Below are 14,433 nucleotides of genomic sequence, written 5' to 3'. Positions count from 1 at the left end.
TGCTTCCTGGGCCAGGTAGGACGTCTAGGTATGGATATGGTGCAGAGCAGTCACACTGCCCTGGAGAATCTAGTCTCTGGTGTTCTTTCTTTCAATAGGCACCTTACACATAAACAGTTTAATAAAATAGAATACCCTATTAAAGAGTGCGTAACATATTCCCATTACAGCTAGATGTCATCTCCTGTAAAAACAAAGGTAATTCAGCAAATAAAAATCCTGTAAAAACAGCACTTGACACTGAAATTGAATTCATGTGTTGAATAAATACCCTTCAGATATTTTATCTAGTCACAAATTCTAATATGCTCTCCTGTTCTTTCTGTAGCATCAAAAATAACTAGTTTTTGTAACATCAAAAATAACTCTTTGTAACATCAAAAATGCCATTCCTTTAGAGTCCAATGGCTTAGACTTCCCCTGTAGGATGACAAGAAGGTGAAAAAACCGAGTAGGGCATTTTCACGTTGCATTACAGCTACTGAGAAGAATATATTGTGCTATCTATTTCAGTATTGTGATGGGCTGAGTTGAGAGCAAAATGGATTTGTAACAATGGGACACTTGCAATGAACTGTTGCCATGATCTGTCACCCTAAGGTATGCCAGAATTGGTATCTTGCCATAGGCAGTCATCTTATAAAAAACAGAAATTACAGCTGTCAAGGTTCCTCCCCCACTCTGAACGCTAGGGTACAGATGTGGGGACCTGCATGAAAACCTCCTAAGCTTATCTTTACCAGCTTAGGTCAAAACTTCCCCAAGGTACAAAATATTCCACCCTTTGTCCTTGGATTGGCCGCTACCACCACCAAACAAATACTAGTTACTGGGGAAGAGCTGTTTGGAAACGACTTTCCCCCCAAATACTTCCCAAAACCTTGCACCCCACTTCCTGGACAAGGTTTGGTAAAAAGCCTCACCAATTTGCATAAGTGACCACAGACCCAAACCCTTGGATCTGAGAACAATGAAAAAGCATTCAGTTTTCTTACAAGAAGACTTTTAATAGAAATGGGAGTAAATAGAAGGAAAGAAATCCCCTCTGTAAAATCAGGATGGTAGATACCTTACAGGGTAATTAGATTCAAAACATAGAGAATCCCTCTAGGCAAAACCTTAAGTTACAAAAAAGATACACAGACAGAAATAGTCATTCTATTCTGCACAATTCTTTTCTCAGCCATTTAAAGAAATCATAATCTAACACATACCTAGCTAGATTACTTACTAAAAGTTCTAAGACTCCATTCCTGGTCTATCCCCAGCAGAAACAGCATATAGACAGACACAGACCCTTTGTTTCTCTCCCTCCTCCCAGCTTTTGAAAGTATCCTGTCTCCTCATTGGTCATTTTGGTCAGGTGCCAGCGAGGTTACCTTTAGCTTCTTAACCCTTTACAGGTGAGAGGAGCTTTCCCCTGGCCAGGAGGGATTTCAAAGGGGTTTACCCTTCCCTTTATATTTATGACAACAGCTCTGTGAGCTGTTAAATGCTGACTGTAGGAAAATATAAAGTTACAGTCACTGCTGTATAGTATCCATATAACAATGAAAAAACTGGTTCCTTTAATACTTCTGCTTTCTATGGAAATAAGGCTAAGAAAGACATAAAGAATGTTTAAAATCTGTGGCAGCAATAAGAAATGTCACTAACTGCAAATGGCATTTTCCAGCAAAAAGAAAAGGGAACAAAAAAAAAAAAGAAGTGGGGGGGGGGGAGAGGGGGACAAAGAATTCTATTTGGGTGAATCAGAAAGATTCTTCAGGGGATCTGTCTGACATCCCTAATCAGGTCAACAGCAATGGCTGTCTTAAGCTGCCCGTTCATTTTATAACTCAAGGTAGATCCCATCATATAGCCATGTCTGTGGTGTACTTCTACAGGCAAAACTGACAAGTAGGTTGTATTCTTAGGGCTGGCCTACACTACGTCGTTAGATCGCCATTCCCCGCATTAGGTCAAATTTATAATGTGCGTGTCTACGCTACAGAGCCCTTCCCGCCGACCTAAAGGGCTTTTTAAATTGATGCCTGTACTCCACCTCAACAAGAGAGGTAGTGCTAGATTCACCCTTCCCGGGCCAAATTAGGGGTAAGGTCGACACAGCACAGTGTATTACGACTTGTTTGGCCTCCGGGAGGTGTCCCAGAGTGCTCCAATGTGTCCACGCTGGACAGCACTTTCAACTCCACTGCACTTCAGCCAGGTAAACAGGAAAAGTCCCGGGAACTTTTGAATTTCATTTCCTGTTTGATCAGCATGGCAAGCTCACCACCACAGCTGACCATGGCTGCCCAGGGCCGCAAACGCGCCCTAGCGTGGAGTATACAGGAGACACTGGATGTGATTGCTGAGTGGGGAGAAGAGTCTGTGCAGGCAGAGCTCCGAACCAGCAGAACAAATGCTGACATCTATGCCAAAATCGCACAGGGCATGAGGGGGAAAGGCTACACCAGGGACACACAGCAGTGCCCTGGTGAAAATAAAGGAGCTCAGGCAAGCGTACCAGAAGACAAGGGAGGTGAATGGTCACTATGGTGCTGAGCCACAGACATGCCACTTCTGTGAGCAGCTGCATGCAATTCTAGGCAGGGACCCCACCTGTACCACAACATTCTCTGTGGATACCTCCCAGGGGACCCAGGTGGCCACGGGCAACAATGGGGAGGACATTGTTGTTGAGGAAGAGGAGGAGGAGAATGCGCAGCAGGCAAGTGGAGGATCCATTCTCCCCAACAGCCAGGACCTTTTCAGAATTCTGGAGCCAATCCCCTCCTAGGACCTACTTGTGCAGGACTGTGATGGCGGGGAAGGCACCTTTGGTGACTGCACACTTGTAATAACACTACAGGGGTTAAATGCAATTGTGGTTAATGTTTAATCTGAGGTAAACAATTGGGATAAAATGGCGGCTAGTGCAGCCACGCAAAGGGTGCTCCCCGGAAAAGCCTGTTTATGTGCCAAGAGTTTCCACACTAAAAATTGCCCTCACACTGCCTACCCTTTCATGTGTGCTTACCATGCCTGCCTGAAAACTGAAATCTGCTGCCCAGCACTCTGCCGTGTGTTGTACCTTACTGGCAGTCGCTTCTTTTAAAACACAAAATTTGGCCGAGTACCTCAGGGAATGTATTTACTGCTGTGAATTGTTTTATTCATTGCAACAGTTAACCTTTTGTTTTCAACAATGTATGCTTTTCCTTGCAGCTGCAACATTTTCTCTGAGTGCTTCCTCCACTCCAGCACAAAGGTTGTCCCAGATTAGAAGGCAAAAAAAGAGGACAAGGGAAGACATGTTTTGTGATTTGATGCATTCCTCCAAGGCTGACAAGGCCCAGCTGAATGCATGTAGGCTCACACTCTCAGAGAACATGCGCACTGACCAAGAGGGCAGGAAAGCAAGCAGGGAACAAGAGCGTAACACGCAAGAGGAGATGTTGCAGTTTATGGGGGAGCAAACAGACATGTTGAGGCATGTTTCCCAGAGTCACTACCCTTCTTAGCAGAAGTGAATTGATTGCCCTGACTACTTGGATCACAGCAGCCCCCACAGTAGATTTACCCACTCCAAGCTGATTCCCAACTGACCGGTAACAATCTGGCGTTGCAATCTTCCACAGGGCTATCGCCACTCGCTTCTCAACTGTCAGAGCAGGTCTAATTTTGGTATTTCTGCACTTCAGGGCTGGGGAAAGCAATTCACAAAGTTCCATGAAAGTGGCCTTATGCATTTGAAAATTATGCAGCCACTGCTCCTCATCGTATACCTGCATCGCATACTGGCAGCGGCAGTCTGTGCTTGTTTCCCTGGCCCAGAAGCGGCGTCCTACTGTGTCAACAAGCCCAGCTGCCACTGCCAGTATGTGCGAATTGCTCTGTTCCATAGCTTCCAGCACAGCTATTTGCGTGGCATCACATTCTTCTGCGTGGCTGCACCTGGCTAGGCTCTGCAAATACCACAGGATGATGTGCAAGGTGCTTGTGACGCTCACAACAAGAACGTACAGCTGTGCGGGGTCCATGCTTGCTGTGCTCTGGTGTCTGCACGAGTAACCCAGGCTTAGGCATGAAAATGATTGTTTGCCATTGCTTTCAGGGAGGGAGGGAGGAGTCAAGTGCATCATGGGAGGCTGACGATATCAACCCAAAACACCTCACGAAAATGTTTTTGTCCCATCAGGCATTGGGAGCCTAACCCAGAATTCCAATCGGCAGCAGGAACCGTGGGATAGATGCCCACAATGCATCGCTCCGTGAGTCAATACTACCCAGGGTTGTGGGGATGTGCTCCGCCGACAGAATGTACATAGCGGGGACATACACCATCAATTTTGTAAAAATCGGAGGCTACAGGTCGACTTTAATAAATGCGACCTAATTTTGTAGTGCAGACAAGCCCTTAGTGCAGCATACTTTCCCTTTCTAGAGACTGAGAGCAACCCTTGCCTTAATGCCAGTCTCAACCTGTGTGGGGTATCGTAGTGATTCCCAGAAGGGCAAATCTTTGAGGGTAAATCTATGCTGCACTCTTCTTTCCTCAGCCTGTAGTGCACATACCTGCGTAGCCCCCCTAGCATGGGTATACATAGCAGTGTAACCAGTGAGGCAGGGCTTAGGCAAGAGGAGTAAAGACACGCCTGAAGCGGGGTGGGGGGGTGTATGTGTGCATACCCAATGCGCTCTCTACTCCCCAAGCTGTGTCTCTCCATCTACACCGCTATTTTTAGCAGTGTAGTGTCCCACTGCCTCCCTGTTGCTGGAGCCTCTCCCCTCCACAGGAAAAGATTCTCCCAGGTGGGAAAGGCTGTGCCTGCTCACTGCGGCTGGAGCCCTTCCCCACCTCAGGGAAAGACTCCAGCGGGGGGGAAGCAGCAAGGAAAGGCGGAACCTTTCCCCATTACCTCCCCACTGCCAGAGCCTTTCCTTGCTGCCGTGAAAGGCTCTGGAAGATGCTGAAGCCTTTTCCCGCGGTCTCCCTTCTCTCAGAGCCATTCACTGACAGGTGTAGCCACACACTGCAGTATGGACACAGCTCACTGCCTGACGTCCCAGAGCAGGTCAACAGAAGTGACTGGTCACTGCGGCGTGTAGCTCCAGGCACACCTCATGCCGCCACCAGTGGTGGGTAGCGTGCTCGTGATATGTAGTGTAGACCTAGCCTTTCTCCGAGCTACTGTTTTGTTACAGAGAAGTAAGCTTAACCACTTCTTTGTGGGCCACGTTCTGCACTTACACACAGGGAGCCACAATGAAGTGCACTGAATGTCAAATATTACCATATGTCACATGCTGAGGGATTTGTTAAAATATCGCTCTTTGCTGTAGCATTCAAATACCAAATAAAGACCAGAGGTTAGCCCATTTACTTCAAGGGAGTTTCATGTTTTCAGCACCCTTCATGCTCAGCCTTAACATACAGGTCAGCAAGAAAGAGCAAATAAAGAAGTGGTAAGTATCTCTTGATTATAGCTCAGATTTTTAATTTACTGTCCATTGTGGAGTGAACAAGAAGAGGGATAAGACTAAATTGGAAATGATGACCAAAATAGAAAGAAAAGGCAAGAAGTTTCAGTATGCTGAATTTTCTTGACGTCTAATGGCTGTTTAACAGCCAACTGTAAGTAAACTGAATTGGTTAGCTTAAGACTTTTTCACAGTAGACAGCTATCCACATCTGTCATAATCACCTCCACACTTAGCACCCTTACTGACAGTCCCAACAGAAAGTCCAATGAGAACAGACATGAAAACTCACCTACTTCTTGCTCACAGTTGGTGATGCTTCCAGGTCACAACTGGAGGGCAATGTGGCACTACTGCTTCCTGTACTGTTTTGCTCTGTGAATAGGCAGAGCACTTCAAGCTCCAAGGCCGTCAAGCCACCATTTTATCAACGTTGTGGATATTTTAAAAAGTGAAGCGTTCAGCGGGAAGGGACTATGTGATGGTGAAGAAAATCATTTAACTTCAGGGGGAAGGAAGCAGGACCCAGTAAATAGAACACTGAACTGGGACACGGAATACCTGCATTCTATTCCCAGCTCTACCATTGGCCTGCTGGGTGACCTTGGACAAGTCACTGTGCCTCTCTGTGCCTCTGTTTCCCCATCTGTAGAACGGAGATAATGATACTGACCTCCTTTGTAAAGCCCTCTGAGATCTACAGATGAAAAATGCTATGTAAAAGCTAGGTATTATTATTCAGCTACAGAAAGCAGCAACGCTAGCTGCTAGGAAAGCAATTTAACTATTTCCAGGTAAGCCTGGAAACTGAAAGTCCTTCCACAGCGTACAACAGAGTTTCTGTGTTGCAGCACTAGTGTGTGCAGAGGCTAAGAATGATACAAGGAAGGTTAATCGCCAGGCTTAGTCATTTGAACTAAGCAGAATTAAACTGCAAGATCCTTGCATAACCAGGGGCCGAATAAAAAGGGGCCTGGGTGCAGGCAGAGAATGGGCACCATTAACCAGACGTGGTGTACAGGGCACTCACTCCCAGAGCAACTTCTTGTGCCAGGATGCAGCATTGCAGGGGGTCTAGCACCCCTTGCATGTCCTACTGTTTCCACAACAGTCTGCAACATTTGTGGCCTAGCCTTCCAACCAGGCCACCTCTAAATCCACTCCCCTTTTGGGGTTAACAGAAAAGTCCTAAGTAGTACACCTTACCACAAAGTCTAATGGCCTCTATGTCAGGCCCTAAATTCCCATTTGGGACTTCTCATTCTTGGCCTCTTTGGGTACGTCTACCCTAAAATGTAAGCCCAGTGTTTGAACTCCAGGTCAAGCCTAACCCCCCGCCCCCCTTTCCATCTACACTCAAATCACGCTAACCCAGAGCTCAGAGCCAAGGTCCCAGGACTCCAAAGGGGGTGGAGGGTCTGAGCCTCAGTCAAGCCAGGACCCAGGGTTCAAGTCCTGTTGCTTTACAGTGTAGACACATTCCCACGAGACTCCTGCTCTGGGAGTCTGCCAAAAGTATCCCACAGTCCCACGGACAGACTTTCTTTGTCCTCTGGACAGTCAAGATTTCCCCTACTGCACCATGAACAAAGGGCTAGAGTGGTCACATTTTGGGAAGGCTCCAGGAAGTCTGGAATATGTGTGGTTGGACTTGGGCCTGCATAATGCAGTGTAGACACTGGAGCCTGAGGCTGGGACCCAGGGTTCAACAATTCCTAACCTGCGGTTACAAATGAGTCTAGATACCCAAGTGCTAAGTTAACAAATCCAGGGTCTGCTAACTTGAGTTCTACTAACCCAGGGATTTCATTACAATGTAGACATGCCCTATTAGGACTGAGGTCTGTGCTTCTCCAACTGCGAGGGGAGAAGTAGAGGAACCCAGGCCTATCTTCTGGATTCCAGTCCAGGGACCCTATGTTAGGCAGGTAAGGACAGCTCCTTGCAATCTCTCACACTTCCCATGGCTGCTCCCACCTTTCCCCTGCTTGTCAGCATCTTCCACAGGTCTACAGACTCCACTGTTCCCACCCTGGATTTGTGGCTCCTCATGGCTTCTTCCCAGCCAGCAACTGAGGAGTTGCCTCAACGCCAGTCACAGATTCTCAGGTAGCAGCTGGGCTGTGTTTCAACCAGTCCTTCTGGTTTCCCTCCCTAAGCCAGGAGTCCACTTCCAGATCTTTTCCTGGAGCTTGGGGTTGTGGTTCAGGCAGTCCCCTGTCTCTTCTTCATACAGAAGCCCCCCAGCTGTCCTCCTTGGAGCTGGGGTTGTAACTGAGGCCAGCTGTAGTGCCTTAGCTAGCTTCTCTTTCAGCCAGTCCTTTTACTCCAATTAGTCCTCACATTCAGTAAGCACACATTTCCCTGCTGTTGTCTCCCTTGCTATGAGGGAAGAGGCAGCATATATGCCGCTCCCCTTCCCAAAACTCATCCCAATGTGCTGGGAGAAAGGGGACCCTTGCCCTGCCTACTCTGCAAGACTCCTGCTCCCAGGCTCTTAAACAGTAATGGGATTTCCTTCCAAACACTTCTTATTCCCAGGACTGATTCCTCTTGACCAATATCTTCTATTTCTTAGTTTCTTGTATGTAGCAGACCTCACAGAATCTTAAAGGGCCATCCCATGTGACAGGGTGGGCTGGCCCCTCTACCTTTAAAGGGACAGAGTAGCCCTCACACATGGGCTTAACTGATATTCTCATCATTTTAATGAGGTGCTTAATTATATGTTCCCTTCCTTGACTTTAGTCTTGTTACAAAGCAGAAGTAACTTGGTGGTCTTACAGCAGCACTGTCCTTTATGCAGGAGTGGGTTTCTCTGCACTCCCTGCCCAGATCAACATTTTACTGTCTTGTGCTTTTGTAGGCTTCACTCTGATACCTATGCAGTGTAAGTTCAAGCCTATAACATACAGTTATTACTGGGCCAACTTCTACCCTGACTTAAACCACATGTGGGTCCATAGGTTTCACAGGCTGTAAAACAGAGTAGAATTCAGCCCACTGTATGTTATCCAATGCTACAAGAAGCATCTCAGAAAGAGGGCTGGGTGATCTGAGGAGAGAATCAATAACTTTCCATTTCAAAAATCTTTGTTGAAGTCTGCAGTGAAATTTAAGGTTTAAAAAGTAAGCTTTGTCTCTCTCCATTTAGGTCTTGTGGGTTTTATTATACATCACACAACCACAGGCATATTAAATAGCTTCTGATCAGTAAAGACAGATGCTCCCTCCAGGTCAGTTTTGACATAACATGATGAAGCAAGCAGTACATCATACCTGGCCTGCGAACAAACAGAGGAGTTCAGTTTTCATTTGACAAATATGTCCATTCACTGCGGGTTTTTTATTTTTCCAATCTGGAGAGCAAAACGCCCATTACAGTGTATTCTCCTTGTCCCCAGGCCCTACTATATCTTCCAGCAGCTCTCCTCAGCATTCCACATTATAAAATCAATCTCTATTTAAGTAAGAGGGGGATATTTATTTCTTAATTTTTTAATAATGTATTTTGTGATTTGTTACAGCTCTCACTGTTGTATTATTTATTTATTGTGCCTATAGGGTGCCCTGCCACATGGTAATAGAGGAGCTATGGAAATTAGAGACCTAAGCAAAAACAAGTTCAATAATATTGCAACACTGTAGGACCTGATCCAAAATTAACAAAAGAACAAAACTTCAAGCAATAACAATCCGCCAACATTTTAGCTACAGAATATTTACTGAACCAATGGGAAGGAGATTAAACAGCAGAATGGTGAATCATTACTAAAAAGCAAAAATGAAAACTGGATTTTTATGATAGCCTACAGCCCATTTCAGAACCCCCATAAAAGCATTAGTTACCATGGAGTTATTTTCCTATGGGTTACTTACAAAATTTGCTTGGCTACTTGAATAAAACATGTTTTTTGTGGTGATCCAACTTTCTTTTTTGCTTCTCTTTGCAAAGCTGACTCACTTTCACAATGCCCATGATAGTGCACAGCTCAAAAAAAATAAAAATAAAAAAAAGGTTAGACTTAGCTTGCAAAATAAATATATTCATTAGACAAAATCTGGCCCAGATTGACTTCAGTTGGTCATGAATTTTGCCTGCAGCATCTAAGTCGACTTACTGGGCCTGAATCTCAGGCCTCATTCTCATCTCACTTTTCCCTATAAGGACTCCTGATTTACACTGGTGCCAGGTAGTGGAGAATCAGATCAAAATGTCTATTTTAAAGGACCCTATTGTGTTCCTGGTTCCCTGGCTACATTCCAAATCCACTATGTTGAGTGTATCTGAGCGTGGAAGCCTCTCTCTTAACCTTGATTAGGATCCCATTCCCATTTCCACCCCCTCATAGCTCAGCTCGGCCTGTGATACTCGCCTGTAGAGACAAAATGAATGCCTTTTGCAAGGTGCCCTCAGCACTTCACAGGAGCCACCCACCATCTCACAGGCTGGGGCCCTAATCCAGCTCCTTTTGAAGTCAATGAAAGTAATCAATTTCCTTAGAAGTTGGATAAAAATCAAAGAGCGGAGGGTACTAGTCCTAGTTATCCACTGAAGTCTGAGAGAGTGGTGCCCTTTGCCAGCATGAGAAGCAAGAGGCTCTGGCCCTATTTTCACTGCATGCTATCCATAGGGTAAGTAATCACATGCTTATCAGAGTATGGTAGCCTGCCCTGTTACTGTATGTGCACATTGCTAATGTTAGCAAGCTACTGTCATGCCCCAAATCTGCACCAGCACTGTATTGGCCACGACAAGCAACAGAGCTATATTGGATTGTATCCTGTCAAAGGTTGTCTCAAAGTCACCCCCTTCAGGTGAAGGCTGGTACTTCAGTTACCTCTTATGTCATTCCCTGGGGAACAGCAGTCCTGTGGTCTGGGCCTGGAGTAAGCGGTAAAGCCCTTCAGCTGTACCTCTTAGTGTGTCCATCCCCTTCTGGGAGGGGAGGGGTAGAATAAAACAGTCCAAACAAAACCAAAAACATTTCCAGGACCCCTCCCTCACACAAAGGCGGGAAGCAGTCTCTCAGGCTCCACAGGAAGTACCAGTTCCTACCCTCTTGCATGCTAAAGGCAGCAAAAGCCAAGTGTTAGTCATAGGGATGTCAATAAAAGAAATAAACCAGTCTAGCTGTTTTATCAGAAGGCTCAGTCTGGCAGAATGCTCAGCTGTTCCTAAGCAAGTAACCCAGTGCCCTGGTATGAAGGCACTGGCTCTGCTTGATTCACAGTGTCACCCTAACTGGGCTGAGTTCCTCCTTTTTAAGGGCCCACTCCCAGGTTTGACAAGACCACAGTTGTGATAGGTTGGGACTGACTGTGACTTAGGGTGACCAGACAGCAAATGTGAAAAATTGGGATGGGGGTGGGGGGGTGGGGAATAGGAGCCTATATAAGAAAAAGACCCAAAAACCGGGACTGTCCCTATAACACCGGGACATCTGGTCACCCAACTGTGACTACAAATGTTCTTTAAACCTTTCTTGACTGATGGGGGGGTTATGCTGATATTCATATGCCACAACTCACTGTGTTGCTCTGTGCATCTGTTCACAGCGTGTTGTGGGGCAAATTGTCTATTCACTCTTGGGATTGTGGGAGAATATGGTCTAGGCCTGCAAAATTAATTTCCGAGCAGTAACCAAGCTGGCGTGGTGGTGTGCTATTCTGTGTCAAAGGTATGGATCCTTCTGCTCCCTAATTACCAGCAACTGTCTTAGGGCCAGAGAGGACAGAGACAACAGCTTGCATTTAGGAGAAGCCCGAAGACAGAAACTGAATGGAACCACATGGATATGGAGGCAGGGATTGATCTGATGATGTTTTTAATGGCAGAAAACCCCTATGCAGATTGCCACTTCTAGCCCAGGAACACAAGCATACGCTGGTTGGGGAGCATGTTCTAATGGAAACATAGGGTGACCAGCAATGGGACAAGAACTTCTGCATGAAGAGAGAGACATTCTTGGAACTGTGTGAGGAGGTTGTGCTGGCACTTGAGTGGGAAAGCTCGTAACTGAAAGAGCAAATAATGGTCCAGAAGTGTGTTGCTATCAGCTGTCACCCTGTGGAAACAAACAACCCCAGATTACTACAGATCTGTTGGCAATCAGTTTGGGGCTGGAAAATCTACTGTTGGCACAGTGCTTATGGAGGTTTGCAAGTCAATCAATGCTGTGATGTCCCCCGGTTCTGTCAGAATTAGAAGTATTCTGGAACTAAGTGTGGGGAGAGAACAGATGGGCTTTCTGAGCTGTACATGTGCAATTCTTGACACACATATCTCCTGTGTCCCCCCATTTCAAATGAGTGTATTAACAGGAAAGGATACAACCGCATCATTATGCAGGCTCTTGGGGATCACAGCGGAATTTTAATGAACACCTAGATCAGTTGAACTGGCAGGCTGCACGATGCCAGGGTGTTCTTCAGGTCTGGTGTGTTTCAACATGGGCAAGTGGTTACATCTTCCCTATCCCAACCCCAGTAACACATCGTCAATGTGGTGTCCATGCCCAACTTATCTGAGGCAACCCCGGATACCCTTTGCTGACCTGGCTGATGAAGACTTATCCTGATGTCCACCAACCAGACAAGAGGTATTTCAGCTACACACTAAGCAAGTGCAGAAATGCAGGTGGTGGAATGTGCTTTTGGCCAACTACAGGCAAGCTAGCCGTGTTTACTGACTCATTTGGACTGTAGTTTCTTTAATACCATATACATGAATGGGGCATGCTGGGTGCTTCACAGTATATGTGAGGACAACAGGGTGTACTTTGGAAGGGACTGGGTTGCTGACAATTATAAATCGAGCTTTACTCATGGACAACCATGAGCTGAACCTCTTACAGCCACTGGGCAGTAAAGGCCATAAGGGATGCTATTTGCAATGACAACATATTCAAGCTGCATGGTGTTACTCTGGGGCTGAATAATGTGGTTGCCTGGTGCATTGCGACTGTTGGTAGTGCATGGAGCCTTGCCTTGTATTCAGATGTAGTGTTTATGCATGCATTCAAAATTCCTTTCTCTCCATCTTTATTGAAATTCATTGACACTAAAAACAAAGGGGAAATCAGCTGCCCTAACATGGTAAAAATATCTGCTAATATAAGATGAAACCTTGTCATCTGTGTATCTGTTCTGCCTGGCACCGTGGCTCAGGGACAGAGTGAAGCTGATACTGCTGAAGGTGTGGTGGATCATTGAATGACTTCCCTAGGAACGGTTCTGCATATTTGGTAGTACATGGCAACATCAAAGCTCATGATTCCAAGGTATTCATCCACCTGGCTCACAGCCTTTTGAACATGTCTCTGTGAATCCATGTTTGACAGTAGCTGCATCTCCAACATCTCCAGCTTTTTTGACTGCCTGGCAAACTTCTCATGCACAGCCATTGTCAAATCATCCCTGCTTCTTTTTTGCTTTGCCCTCAAATTCAGAATCCTGTCACTGACATTGAGTGGTCTGCTAATTGCCAGGCCATCCCTTGACAAGGATGTGACTGTTGCACTTGTTCCTGGCAGACAGGAAAAATATTTGGTGAGTGCCCTTGACTTCATACAATTTTATTCTTGGTCTATGGAGCCCTAAATAAAAAAAAAATTAATCTCACTAGAATACTATTCCCTTACAGTTATCCAGGAAAAGAAATGCTTAGTTAATTCTACCTTCCAGAGTTCCAAAACATATTTTGGGGGAAAAGATGGAGGCGTGAGGAGGCAAGACAGGTGCTGGAAGACAGCAGCCATGGTGTTTATATTAAACACTTTTCAGGCTGTGGCAATGTTGCAAGATGTGCTGATTCACATACGAAAAAGGACGAAAGACCAGGTATTCCAGTCATCAGGGATAAGAACGTCCATTTAAGTATACCAAATATTCCTGTGTCTTGTGACAGATGAATTGATAAGTGACTGGATAGGGATTGCCACTTACAATGGAAGCAGAGGGAAACCATCTGGAATTTTTACACAGTGAAAAATTCTATTGCATTACTTTCCAGGAATGGACCGAAACCAGATCAGTAATAAACCAGCTTCTGGTCTAGTGGCAGAATCTCTAAACATGCAGATGATTTGGGATGGTGATGAGTGCCTTTAACTGTAGCTTTACGGGAATTTACATTTTGGATGGGAGAGGGCCATAAACCTTTTAACTTTTATATTAAAGCTTTCTCATGTTAAAAAAAGCATTCCACTGCTGTAAAGTTCCAGTTGGCATTTTTTTCCTGCTTGTCTGCCATTTGGAACAGAGAGAGGGAGGCAGTGGATGAGTGTAAATGTGCATTATCCGCCCATACTGAGGCCAAATCTTCATAATCTTCAATATCTTCATAAATGATCTGGAGGATGGTGTGGATTGCACCCTCAGCAAGTTTGCAGGTGACACTAAACTGGGAGGAGAGGTAGATACGCTGGAGGGTAGGGATAGGATACAGAGGGACCTAGACAAATTAGAGGATTGGGCCAAAAGAAATCTGATGAGGTTCAACAAGGACAAGGGCAGAGTCCTGCACTTAGGACGGAAGAATCCCATGCACTGCTACAGATTAGGGACCGAATGGCTAGGCAGCAGTTCTGCAGAAAAGGACCTAGGGGTTACAGTGGACGAGAAGCTGGATATGAGTCAACAGTGTGCCCTTGTTGCCAAGAAGGCTAATGGCATTTTGGGATGTATAAGTAGGGGCATTGCCAGCAGATCAAGGGATGTGATTGTTCCCCTCTATTCAACATTGGTGAGGCCTCATCTGGAGTACTGTGTCCAGTTTTGGGCCCCACACTACAAGAAGGATGTGGAAAAATTGGAAAACATCCAGCGGAGGGCAACAAAAATGATTAGGGGGCTGGAACACATGAGTTATGAGGAGAGGCTGAGGGAATTGGGATTGTTTAGTCTCCGGAAGAGAAGAATGAGGGGGGATTTGATAGCTGCTTTCAACTACCTGAAAGGGGGTTC

Source organism: Caretta caretta, chromosome 5 (genome assembly GCF_965140235.1).
Source record: "Caretta caretta isolate rCarCar2 chromosome 5, rCarCar1.hap1, whole genome shotgun sequence".
NCBI lineage: Eukaryota > Metazoa > Chordata > Testudines > Cheloniidae > Caretta > Caretta caretta.
This window is presented reverse-complemented; position numbering follows the sequence as displayed.